Genomic DNA, 12,967 nt, shown 5'->3' on the forward strand with positions numbered 1-12,967 from the left:
TTGGCTATTTCGCAGAGGATCCTAAAAAGGGATGCCATTTAGGAATCAGGGATCCTTTCGCCGTCGATCTGCATCCAAGAATTCCTAAAATCCTCCAAAAAAAAATTTTGCCCGATTTTTGCCAAAAATCCTAGGGGTTCCCCTTGGAAAAGTGCGAATTCGGTTTTTCCTCAGTTTTTGGCGAATATCTTGGCTATTTCGCAGAGGATCCTAAAAAGGGATGCCATTTAGGAATCAGGGATCCTTTCGCCGTCGATCTGCATCCAAGAATTCCTAAAATCCTCAAAAAAAAATTTTGGCCCGATTTTTTCCAAAAATCCTAGGGGTTCCCCTTGGAAAAGTGCGAATTCGGTTTTTCCTCAGTTTTTGGCGAATATCTTGGCTATTTCGCAGAGGATCCTAAAAAGGGATGCCATTTAGGAATCAGGGATCCTTTCGCCGTCGATCTGCATCCAAGAATTCCTAAAATCCTCAAAAAAAAATTTTTCCCCGATTTTTGCCAAAAATCCTAGGGGTTCCCATTGGAAAAGAGGAATTCGGTTTTTCCTCAGTTTTTGGCGAATATCTTGGCTATTTCGCAGAGGATTCTAAAAAGGGATGCCATTTAGGAATCAGGGATCCTTTCGCCGTCGATCTGCATCCAAGAATTCCTAAAATCCTCAAAAAAAAATTTTGGCCCGATTTTTTCCAAAAATCCTAGGGGTTCCCCTTGGAAAAGTGCGAATTCGGTTTTTCCTCAGTTTTTGGCGAATATCTTGGCTATTTCGCAGAGGATCCTAAAAAGGGATGCCATTTAGGAATCAGGGATCCTTTCGCCGTCGATCTGCATCCAAGAATTCCTAAAATCCTCCAAAAAAAATGTTGGCCCGATTTTTTCCAAAAATCCTAGGGGTTCCCCTTGGAAAAGTGCGAATTCGGTTTTTTCTCAGTTTTTGGCGAATATCTTGGCTATTTCGCAGAGGATCCTAAAAAGGGATGCCATTTAGGAATCAGGGATCCTTTCGCCGTCGATCTGCATCCAAGAATTCCTAAAATCCTCAAAAAAAAATGTTGGCCCGATTTTTTCTAAAAATTCTAGGGGTTCCCCTTGGAAAAGTGCGAATTCGGTTTATCCTCAGTTTTTGGCGAATATCTTGGCTATTTCGCAGAGGATCCTAAAAAGGGATGCCATTTAGGAATCAGGGATCCTTTCGCCGTCGATCTGCATCCAAGAATTCCTAAAATCCTCAAAAAAAAATTTTTCCCCGATTTTTGCCAAAAATCCTAGGGGTTCCCCTTGGAAAAGTGCGAATTCGGTTTTTCTTCAGTTTTTGGCGAATATCTTGGCTATTTCGCAGAGGATCCTAAAAAGGGATGCCATTTAGGAATCAGGGATCCTTTCGCCGTCGATCTGCATCCAAGAATTCCTAAAATCCTCAAAAAAAAATTTTTCCCCGATTTTTGCCAAAAATCCTAGGGGTTCCCATTGGAAAAGTGCGAATTCGGTTTTTCCTCAGTTTTTGGCGAATATCTTGGCTATTTCGCAGAGGATCCTAAAAAGGGATGCCATTTAGGAATCAGGGATCCTTTCGCCGTCGATCTGCATCCAAGAATTCCTAAAATCCTCAAAAAAAAATGTTGGCCCGATTTTTTCCAAAAATCCTAGGGGTTCCCCTTGGAAAAGTGCGAATTCGGTTTTTCCTCAGTTTTCGGCGAATATCTTGGCTATTTCGCAGAGGATCCTAAAAAGGGATGCCATTTAGGAATCAGGGATCCTTTCGCCGTCGATCTGCATCCAAGAATTCCTAAAATCCTCAAAAAAAAATTTTTCCCCGATTTTTGCCAAAAATCCTAGGGGTTCCCATTGGAAAAGTGCGAATTCGGTTTTTCCTCAGTTTTTGGCGAATATCTTGGCTATTTCGCACCGGATCCTAAAATGGGATGCCATTTAGGAATCAGGGATCCTTTCGCCGTCGATCTGCATCCAAGAATTCCTAAAATCCTCCAAAAAAAAATGTTGCCCGATTTTTGCCAAAAATCCTAGGGGTTCCCCTTGGAAAAGTGCGAATTCGGTTTTTCCTCAGTTTTTGGCGAATATCTTGGCTATTTCGCAGAGGATCCTAAAAAGGGATGCCATTTAGGAATCAGGGATCCTTTCGCCGTCGATCTGCATCCAAGAATTCCTAAAATCCTCAAAAAAAAATTTTGGCCCGATTTTTTCCAAAAATCCTAGGGGTTCCCCTTGGAAAAGTGCGAATTCGGTTTTTCCTCAGTTTTTGGCGAATATCTTGGCTATTTCGCAGAGGATCCTAAAAAGGGATGCCATTTAGGAATCAGGGATCCTTTCGCCGTCGATCTGCATCCAAGAATTCCTAAAATCCTCAAAAAAAAATTTTTCCCCGATTTTTGCCAAAAATCCTAGGGGTTCCCATTGGAAAAGTGCGAATTCGGTTTTTCCTCAGTTTTTGGCGAATATCTTGGCTATTTCGCACCGGATCCTAAAATGGGATGCCATTTAGGAATCAGGGATCCTTTCGCCGTCGATCTGCATCCAAGAATTCCTAAAATCCTCCAAAAAAAAATTTTGCCCGATTTTTGCCAAAAATCCTAGGGGTTCCCCTTGGAAAAGTGCGAATTCGGTTTTTCTTCAGTTTTTGGCGAATATCTTGGCTATTTCGCACCGGATCCTAAAAAGGGATGCCATTTAGGAATCAGGGATCCTTTCGCCGTTGATCTGCATCCAAGAATTCCTAAAATCCTCAAAAAAAAATTTTTCCCCGATTTTTGCCAAAAATCCTAGGGGTTTCCTTTGGAAAAGTGCGAATTCGGTTTTTCCTCAGTTTTTGGCGAATATCTTGGCTATTTCGCAGAGGATCCTAAAAAGGGATGCCATTTAGGAATCCTCAGGGATCCTTTCGCCGTCGATCTGCATCCAAGAATTCCTAAAATCCTCCAAAAAAAATTTTGCCCCGATTTTTTCCAAAAATCCTAGGGGTTTCCTTTGGAAAAGTGCGAATTCGGTTTTTCCTCAGTTTTTGGCGAATATCTTGGCTATTTCGCAGAGGATCCTAAAAAGGGATGCCATTTAGGAATCAGGGATCCTTTCGCCGTCGATCTGCATCCAAGAATTCCTAAAATCCTCAAAAAAAAATTTTGGCCCGATTTTTTCCAAAAATCCTAGGGGTTCCCCTTGGAAAAGTGCGAATTCGGTTTTTCCTCAGTTTTTGGCGAATATCTTGGCTATTTCGCAGAGGATCCTAAAAAGGGATGCCATTTAGGAATCAGGGATCCTTTCGCCGTCGATCTGCATCCAAGAATTCCTAAAATCCTCAAAAAAAAATGTTGGCCCGATTTTTTCTAAAAATCCTAGGGGTTTCCTTTGGAAAAGTGCGAATTCGGTTTTTCCTCAGTTTTTGGCGAGGGATGCCATTTAGGAATCAGGGATCCTTTCGCCGTCGATCTGGATGCAGATCGAAGGCGAAAGGATCCCTGATTCCTTAATGGCATCCCTTTTTGCGATCCTCTGCGAAATAGCCAAGATATTCGCCAAAAACTGAGGAAAAACCGAATTCGCACTTTTCCAAGGGGAACCCCTAGGATTTTTGGAAAAAATCGGGGCAAAATTTTTTTTGGAGGATTTTAGGAATTCTTGGATGCAGATCGACGGCGAAAGGATCCCTGATTCCTAAATGGCATCCCTTTTTAGGATCCTCTGCGAAATATCCAAGATATTCGCCAAAAACTGAGGAAAAACCGAATTCGCACTTTTCCAAGGGGAACCCCTAGGATTTTTGGCAAAAATCGGGCCAAAATTTTTTTTGGAGCATTTTAGGAATTCTTGGATGCAGATCGACGGCGAAAGGATCCCTGATTCCTAAATGGCATCCCTTTTTAGGATCCTCTGCGAAATAGCCAAGATATTTGCCAAAAACTGAGGAAAAACAGAATTCGCACTTTTCCAAGGGAAACCCCTAGAATTTTTGGCAAAAATCGGGCCAAAATTTTTTTCGGAGGATTTTAGGAATTCTTGGATGCAGATCGACGGCGAAAGGATCCCTGATTCCTAAATGGCATCCCTTTTTAGGATCCTCTGCAAAATTGCCAAGATATTCGCCAAAAACTGAGGAAAAACCGAATTCGCATTTTTCCAAGGGGAACCCTTGGATTTTTGGCAAAAATCGAGGAAAAATTTTTTTTTGAGGATTTTAGGAATTCTTGGATGCAGATCGACGGCGAAAGGATCCCTGATTCCTAAATGGCATCCCTTTTTAGGATCCTCTGCGAAATAGCCAAGATATTCGCCAAAAACTGAGGAAAAACCGAATTCGCACTTTTCCAAGGGGAACCCCTAGGATTTTTGGCAAAAATCGGGCAAAATTTTTTTTTGGAGGATTTTAGGAATTCTTGGATGCAGATCGACGGCGAAAGGATCCCTGATTCCTAAATGGCATCCCTTTTTAGGATCCTCTGCGAAATAGCCAAGATATTCGCCAAAAACTGAGGAAAAACCGAATTCGCACTTTTCCAATGGGAACCCCTAGGATTTTTGGCAAAAATCGGGGAAAAATTTTTTTTTGAGGATTTTAGGAATTCTTGGATGCAGATCGACGGCGAAAGGATCCCTGATTCCTAAATGGCATCCCTTTTTAGGATCCGGTGCGAAATAGCCAAGATATTCGCCGAAAACTGAGGAAAAACCGAATTCGCACTTTTCCAATGGGAACCCCTAGGATTTTTGGCAAAAATCGGGGAAAAATTTTTTTTTGAGGATTTTAGGAATTCTTGGATGCAGATCGACGGCGAAAGGATCCCTGATTCCTAAATGGCATCCCTTTTTAGGATCCTCTGCAAAATTGCCAAGATATTCGCCAAAAACTGAGGAAAAACCGAATTCGCACTTTTCCAAGGGGAACCCCTAGGATTTTTGGAAAAAATCGGGACAACATTTTTTTTGCAGGGTTTTTGGGAATCTTTGGATGCAGATCGACGGCGAAAGGATCCCTGATTCCTAAATGGCATCCCTTTTTAGGATCCTCTGCGAAATAGCCAAGATATTTGCCAAAAACTGAGGAAAAACCGAATTCGCACTTTTCCAAGGGGAACCCCTAGGATTTTTGGCAAAAATCGCGCCAAAATTTTGTTTGGAGGATTTTAGGAATCTTTGGATGCAGATCGACGGCGAAAGGATCCCTGATTCCTAAATGGCATCCCTTTTTAGGATCCTCTGCGAAATAGCCAAGATATTCGCCAAAAACTGAGGAAAAACCGAATTCGCACTTTTCCAAGGGGAACCCCTAGGATTTTTGGAAAAAATCGGGCCAAAATTTTTTTTTGAGGATTTTAGGAATTCTTGGATGCAGATCGACGGCGAAAGGATCCCTGATTCCTAAATGGCATCCCTTTTTAGGATCCTCTGCGAAATAGCCAAGATATTCGCCAAAAACTGAGGAAAAACCGAATTCGCACTTTTCCAATGGGAACCCCTAGGATTTTTGGCAAAAATCGGGGAAAAATTTTTTTTTGAGGATTTTAGGAATTCTTGGATGCAGATCGACGGCGAAAGGATCCCTGATTCCTAAATGGCATCCCTTTTTAGGATCCTCTGCGAAATAGCCAAGATATTCGCCAAAAACTGAAGAAAAACCGAATTCGCACTTTTCCAAGGGGAACCCCTAGGATTTTTGGCAAAAATCGCGCCAAAATTTTGTTTGGAGGATTTTAGGAATCCTTGGATGCAGATCGACGGCGAAAGGATCCCTGATTCCTAAATGGCATCCCTTTTTAGGATCCTCTGCGAAATAGCCAAGATATTCGCCAAAAACTGAGGAAAAACCGAATTCGCACTTTTCCAAGGGGAACCCCTAGGATTTTTGGAAAAAATCGGGCCAAAATTTTTTTTTGAGGATTTTAGGAATTCTTGGATGCAGATCGACGGCGAAAGAATCCCTGATTCCTAAATGGCATCCCTTTTTAGGATCCTCTGCGAAATAGCCAAGATATTCGCCAAAAACTGAGGAAAAACCGAATTCGCACTTTTCCAAGGGGAACCCCTAGAATTTTTAGAAAAAATCGGGCCAACATTTTTTTTTGAGGATTTTAGGAATTCTTGGATGCAGATCGACGGCGAAAGGATCCCTGATTCCTAAATGGCATCCCTTTTTAGGATCCTCTGCGAAATAGCCAAGATATTCGCCAAAAACTGAGGAAAAACCGAATTCGCACTTTTCCAAGGGGAACCCCTAGGATTTTTGGAAAAAATCGGGCCAACATTTTTTTTTGAGGATTTTAGGAATTCTTGGATGCAGATCGACGGCGAAAGGATCCCTGATTCCTAAATGGCATCCCTTTTTAGGATCCTCTGCGAAATAGCCAAGATATTCGCCAAAAACTGAGGAAAAACCGAATTCGCACTTTTCCAAGGGGAACCCCTAGGATTTTTGGAAAAAATCGGGCCAAAATTTTTTTTTGAGGATTTTAGGAATTCTTGGATGCAGATCGACGGCGAAAGGATCCCTGATTCCTAAATGGCATCCCTTTTTAGGATCCTCTGCGAAATAGCCAAGATATTCGCCAAGAACTGAAGAAAAACCGAATTCGCACTTTTCCAAGGGGAACCCCTAGGATTTTTGGCAAAAATCGGGCAAAATTTTTTTTTGGAGGATTTTAGGAATCCTTGGATGCAGATCGACGGCGAAAGGATCCCTGATTCCTAAATGGCATCCCTTTTTAGGATCCGGTGCGAAATAGCCAAGATATTCGCCAAAAACTGAGGAAAAACCGAATTCGCACTTTTCCAATGGGAACCCCTAGGATTTTTGGCAAAAATCGGGGAAAAATTTTTTTTTGAGGATTTTAGGAATTCTTGGATGCAAATCGACGGCGAAAGGATCCCTGATTCCTAAATGGCATCCCTTTTTAGGATCCTCTGCGAAATAGCCAAGATATTCGCCAAAAACTGAAGAAAAACCGAATTCGCACTTTTCCAAGGGAAACCCCTAGGATTTTTGGAAAAAATCGGGCCAAAATTTTTTTTTGAGGATTTTAGGAATTCTTGGATGCAGATCGACGGCGAAAGGATCCCTGATTCCAAAATGGCATCCCTTTTTAGGATCCGGTGCGAAATAGCCAAGATATTCGCCAAAAACTGAGGAAAAACCGAATTCGCACTTTTCCAAGGGGAACCCCTAGGATTTTTGGAAAAAATCGGGCCAAAATTTTTTTTTGAGGATTTTAGGAATTTTTGGATGCAGATCGACGGCGAAAGGATCCCTGATTCCTAAATGGCATCCCTTTTTAGGATCCTCTGCGAAATAGCCAAGATATTCGCCAAAAACTGAGGATAAACCGAATTCGCACTTTTCCAAGGGGAACCCCTAGAATTTTTAGAAAAAATCGGGCCAACATTTTTTTTTGAGGATTTTAGGAATTCTTGGATGCAGATCGACGGCGAAAGGATCCCTGATTCCTAAATGGCATCCCTTTTTAGGATCCTCTGCGAAATAGCCAAGATATTCGCCAAAAACTGAGGAAAAACCGAATTCGCACTTTTCCAAGGGGAACCCCTAGGATTTTTGGAAAAAATCGGGCCAAAATTTTTTTTTGAGGATTTTAGGAATTCTTGGATGCAGATCGACGGCGAAAGGATCCCTGATTCCTAAATGGCATCCCTTTTTAGGATCCTCTGCGAAATAGCCAAGATATTCGCCAAAAACTGAAGAAAAACCGAATTCGCACTTTTCCAAGGGGAACCCCTAGGATTTTTGGCAAAAATCGCGCCAAAATTTTTTTTGAAGGATTTTAGGAATTCTTGGATGCAGATCGACGGCGAAAGGATCCCTGATTCCTAAATGGCATCCCTTTTTAGGATCCTCTGCGAAATAGCCAAGATATTCGCCAAAAACTGAGGAAAAACCGAATTCGCACTTTTCCAAGGGGAACCCCTAGGATTTTTGGAAAAAATCGGGGCAAAATTTTTTTTGGAGGATTTTAGGAATTCTTGGATGCAGATCGACGGCGAAAGGATCCCTGATTCCTAAATGGCATCCCTTTTTAGGATCCTCTGCGAAATAGCCAAGATATTCGCCAAAAACTAAGGAAAAACCGAATTCGCACTTTTCCAAGGGGAACCCCTAGGATTTTTGGAAAAAATCGGGCCAAAATTTTTTTTTTGAGGATTTTAGGAATTTTTGGATGCAGATCGACGGCGAAAGGATCCCTGATTCCTAAATGTCATCCCTTTTTAGGATCCTCTGCGAAATATCCAAGATATTCGCCAAAAACTGAGGAAAAACCGAATTCGCACTTTTCCAAGGGGAACCCCTAGGATTTTTGGCAAAAATCGGGCCAAAATTTTTTTTGGAGCACTTTAGGAATCCTTGGATGCAGATCGACGGCGAAAGGATCCCTGATTCCTAAATGGCATCCCTTTTTAGGATCCTCTGCGAAATAGCCAAGATATTCGCCAAAAACTGAGGAAAAACCGAATTCGCACTTTTCCAAGGGGAACCCCTAGGATTTTTGGAAAAAATCGGGGCAACATTTTTTTTGGAGGATTTTAGGAATTCTTGGATGCAGATCGACGGCGAAAGGATCCCTGATTCCTAAATGGCATCCCTTTTTAGGATCCTCTGCGAAATATCCAAGATATTTGCCAAAAACTGAGGAAAAACAGAATTCGCACTTTTCCAAGGAAAACCCCTAGGATTTTTGGTAAAAATCGGGCCAAAATTTTTTTTGGAGGATTTTAGGAATTCTTGGATGCAGATCGACGGCGAAAGGATCCCTGATTCCTAAATGGCATCCCTTTTTAGGATCCTCTGCGAAATAGCCAAGATATTCGCCAAAAACTGAGGAAAAACCGAATTCGCACTTTTCCAAAGGGAACCCCTAGGATTTTTGGAAAAAATCGGGCCAAAATTTTTTTTGGAGGATTTTAGGAATTCTTGGATGCAGATCGACGGCGAAAGGATCCCTGATTCCTAAATGGCATCCCTTTTTACGATCCTCTGCGAAATAGCCAAGATATTCGCCAAAAACTGAGGAAAAACCGAATTCGCACTTTTCCAAGGGGAACCCCTAGGACTTTTGGAAAAAATCGGGGCAAAATTTTTTTTGGAGGGTTTTAGGAATTCTTGGATGCAGATCGACGGCGAAAGGATCCCTGATTCCTAAATGGCATCCCTTTTTAGGATCCTCTGCAAAATTGCCAAGATATTCGCCAAAAACTGAGGAAAAACCGAATTCGCATTTTTCCAAGGGGAACCCCTTGGATTTTTGGCAAAAATCGGGCCAAAATTTTTTTTGGAGGATTTTAGGAATTCTTGGATGCAGATCGACGGCGAAAGGATCCCTGATTCCTAAATGGCATCCCTTTTTAGGATCCTCTGCGAAATAGCCAAGATATTCGCCAAAAACTGAGGAAAAACCGAATTCGCATTTTTCCAAGGGGAACCCCTTGGATTTTTGGCAAAAATCGGGCCAAAATTTTTTTTGGAGGATTTTAGGAATTCTTGGATGCATATCGACGGCGAAAGGATCCCTGATTCCTAAATGGCATCCCTTTTTAGAATCCTCTGCGAAATAGCCAAGATATTCGCCAAAAACTGAGAAAAAACCGAATTCGCACTTTTCCAAGGGGAACCCCTAGGATTTTTGGCAAAAATCGCGCCAAAAATTTTTTTTGGAGCATTTTAGGAATCCTTGGATGCAGATCGACGGCGAAAGGATCCCTGATTCCTAAATGGCATCCCTTTTTAGGATCCTCTGCGAAATAGCCAAGATATTCGCCAAAAACTGAGGAAAAACCGAATTCGCATTTTTCCAAGGGGAACCCCGTGGATTTTTGGCAAAAATCGGGCCAAAATTTTTTTTGGAGCATTTTACGAATCCTTGGATGCAGATCGACGGCGAAAGGATCCCTGATTCCTAAATGGCATCCCTTTTTACGATCCGGTGCGAAATAGCCAAGATATTCGCCAAAAACTGAGGAAAAACCGAATTCGCACTTTTCCAAGGGGAACCCCTAGGATTTTTGGAAAAAATCGGGGCAACATTTTTTTTGGAGGATTTTAGGAATTCTTGGATGCAGATCGACGGCGAAAGGATCCCTGATTCCTAAATGGCATCCCTTTTTAGGATCCTCTGCGAAATAGCCAAGATATTTGCCAAAAACTGAGGAAAAACAGAATTCGCACTTTTCCAAGGAAAACCCCTAGAATTTTTGGCAAAAATCGGGCCAAAATTTTTTTTGGAGGATTTTAGGAATTCTTGGATGCAGATCGACGGCGAAAGGATCCCTGATTCCTAAATGGCATCCCTTTTTAGGATCCGGTGCGAAATAGCCAAGATATTCGCCAAAAACTGAGGAAAAACCGAATTCGCACTTTTCCAAGGGGAACCCCTAGGATTTTTGGCAAAAATCGGGCCAAAATTTTTTTTGGAGCATTTTAGGAATCCTTGGATGCAGATCGACGGCGAAAGGATCCCTGATTCCTAAATGGCATCCCTTTTTACGATCCGGTGCGAAATAGCCAAGATATTCGCCAAAAACTGAGGAAAAACCGAATTCGCACTTTTCCAAGGGGAACCCCTAGGATTTTTGGAAAAAATCGGGCCAACATTTTTTTTGGAGGATTTTAGGAATTCTTGGATGCAGATCGACGGCGAAAGGATCCCTGATTCCTAAATGGCATCCCTTTTTAGGATCCTCTGCGAAATAGCCAAGATATTTGCCAAAAACTGAGGAAAAACAGAATTCGCACTTTTCCAAGGAAAACCCCTAGAATTTTTGGCAAAAATCGGGCCAAAATTTTTTTTGGAGGATTTTAGGAATTCTTGGATGCAGATCGACGGCGAAAGGATCCCTGATTCCTAAATGGCATCCCTTTTTAGGATCCGGTGCGAAATAGCCAAGATATTCGCCAAAAACTGAGGAAAAACCGAATTCGCACTTTTCCAAGGGGAACCCCTAGGATTTTTGGTAAAAATCGGGCCAAAATTTTTTTTGGAGGATTTTAGGAATTCTTGGATGCAGATCGACGGCGAAAGGATCCCTGATTCCTAAATGGCATCCCTTTTTAGGATCCTCTGCGAAATAGCCAAGATATTCGCCAAAAACTGAGGAAAAACCGAATTCGCACTTTTCCAAGGGGAACCCCTAGGACTTTTGGAAAAAATCGGGGCAAAATTTTTTTTGGAGGGTTTTAGGAATTCTTGGATGCAGATCGACGGCGAAAGGATCCCTGATTCCTAAATGGCATCCCTTTTTAGGATCCTCTGCAAAATTGCCAAGATATTCGCCAAAAACTGAGGAAAAACCGAATTCGCATTTTTCCAAGGGGAACCCCTAGGATTTTTGGCAAAAATCGGGCCAAAATTTTTTTTGGAGGATTTTAGGAATTCTTGGATGCAGATCGACGGCGAAAGGATCCCTGATTCCTAAATGGCATCCCTTTTTAGGATCCGGTGCGAAATAGCCAAGATATTCGCCAAAAACTGAGGAAAAACCGAATTCGCACTTTTCCAAGGGGAACCCCTAGGATTTTTGGCAAAAATCGGGCCAAAATTTTTTTTGGAGCATTTTAGGAATCCTTGGATGCAGATCGACGGCGAAAGGATCCCTGATTCCTAAATGGCATCCCTTTTTACGATCCGGTGCGAAATAGCCAAGATATTCGCCAAAAACTGAGGAAAAACCGAATTCGCACTTTTCCAAGGGGAACCCCTAGGATTTTTGGAAAAAATCGGGGCAACATTTTTTTTGGAGGATTTTAGGAATTCTTGGATGCAGATCGACGGCGAAAGGATCCCTGATTCCTAAATGGCATCCCTTTTTAGGATCCTCTGCGAAATAGCCAAGATATTTGCCAAAAACTGAGGAAAAACAGAATTCGCACTTTTCCAAGGAAAACCCCTAGAATTTTTGGCAAAAATCGGGCCAAAATTTTTTTTGGAGGATTTTAGGAATTCTTGGATGCAGATCGACGGCGAAAGGATCCCTGATTCCTAAATGGCATCCCTTTTTAGGATCCGGTGCGAAATAGCCAAGATATTCGCCAAAAACTGAGGAAAAACCGAATTCGCACTTTTCCAAGGGGAACCCCTAGGATTTTTGGTAAAAATCGGGCCAAAATTTTTTTTGGAGGATTTTAGGAATTCTTGGATGCAGATCGACGGCGAAAGGATCCCTGATTCCTAAATGGCATCCCTTTTTAGGATCCTCTGCGAAATAGCCAAGATATTCGCCAAAAACTGAGGAAAAACCGAATTCGCACTTTTCCAAGGGGAACCCCTAGGACTTTTGGAAAAAATCGGGGCAAAATTTTTTTTGGAGGGTTTTAGGAATTCTTGGATGCAGATCGACGGCGAAAGGATCCCTGATTCCTAAATGGCATCCCTTTTTAGGATCCTCTGCAAAATTGCCAAGATATTCGCCAAAAACTGAGGAAAAACCGAATTCGCATTTTTCCAAGGGGAACCCCTAGGATTTTTGGCAAAAATCGGGCCAAAATTTTTTTTGGAGCATTTTAGGAATCCTTGGATGCAGATCGACGGCGAAAGGATCCCTGATTCCTAAATGGCATCCCTTTTTACGATCCGGTGCGAAATAGCCAAGATATTCGCCAAAAACTGAGGAAAAACCGAATTCGCACTTTTCCAAGGGGAACCCCTAGGATTTTTGGAAAAAATCGGGGCAACATTTTTTTTGGAGGATTTTAGGAATTCTTGGATGCAGATCGACGGCGAAAGGATCCCTGATTCCTAAATGGCATCCCTTTTTAGGATCCTCTGCGAAATAGCCAAGATATTTGCCAAAAACTGAGGAAAAACAGAATTCGCACTTTTCCAAGGAAAACCCCTAGAATTTTTGGCAAAAATCGGGCCAAAATTTTTTTTGGAGGATTTTAGGAATTCTTGGATGCAGATCGACGGCGAAAGGATCCCTGATTCCTAAATGGCATCCCTTTTTAGGATCCGGTGCGAAATAGCC

Source organism: Drosophila bipectinata, chromosome XL (assembly GCF_030179905.1).
Source record: "Drosophila bipectinata strain 14024-0381.07 chromosome XL, DbipHiC1v2, whole genome shotgun sequence".
NCBI classification, from domain to species: Eukaryota; Metazoa; Arthropoda; class Insecta; order Diptera; family Drosophilidae; genus Drosophila; species Drosophila bipectinata.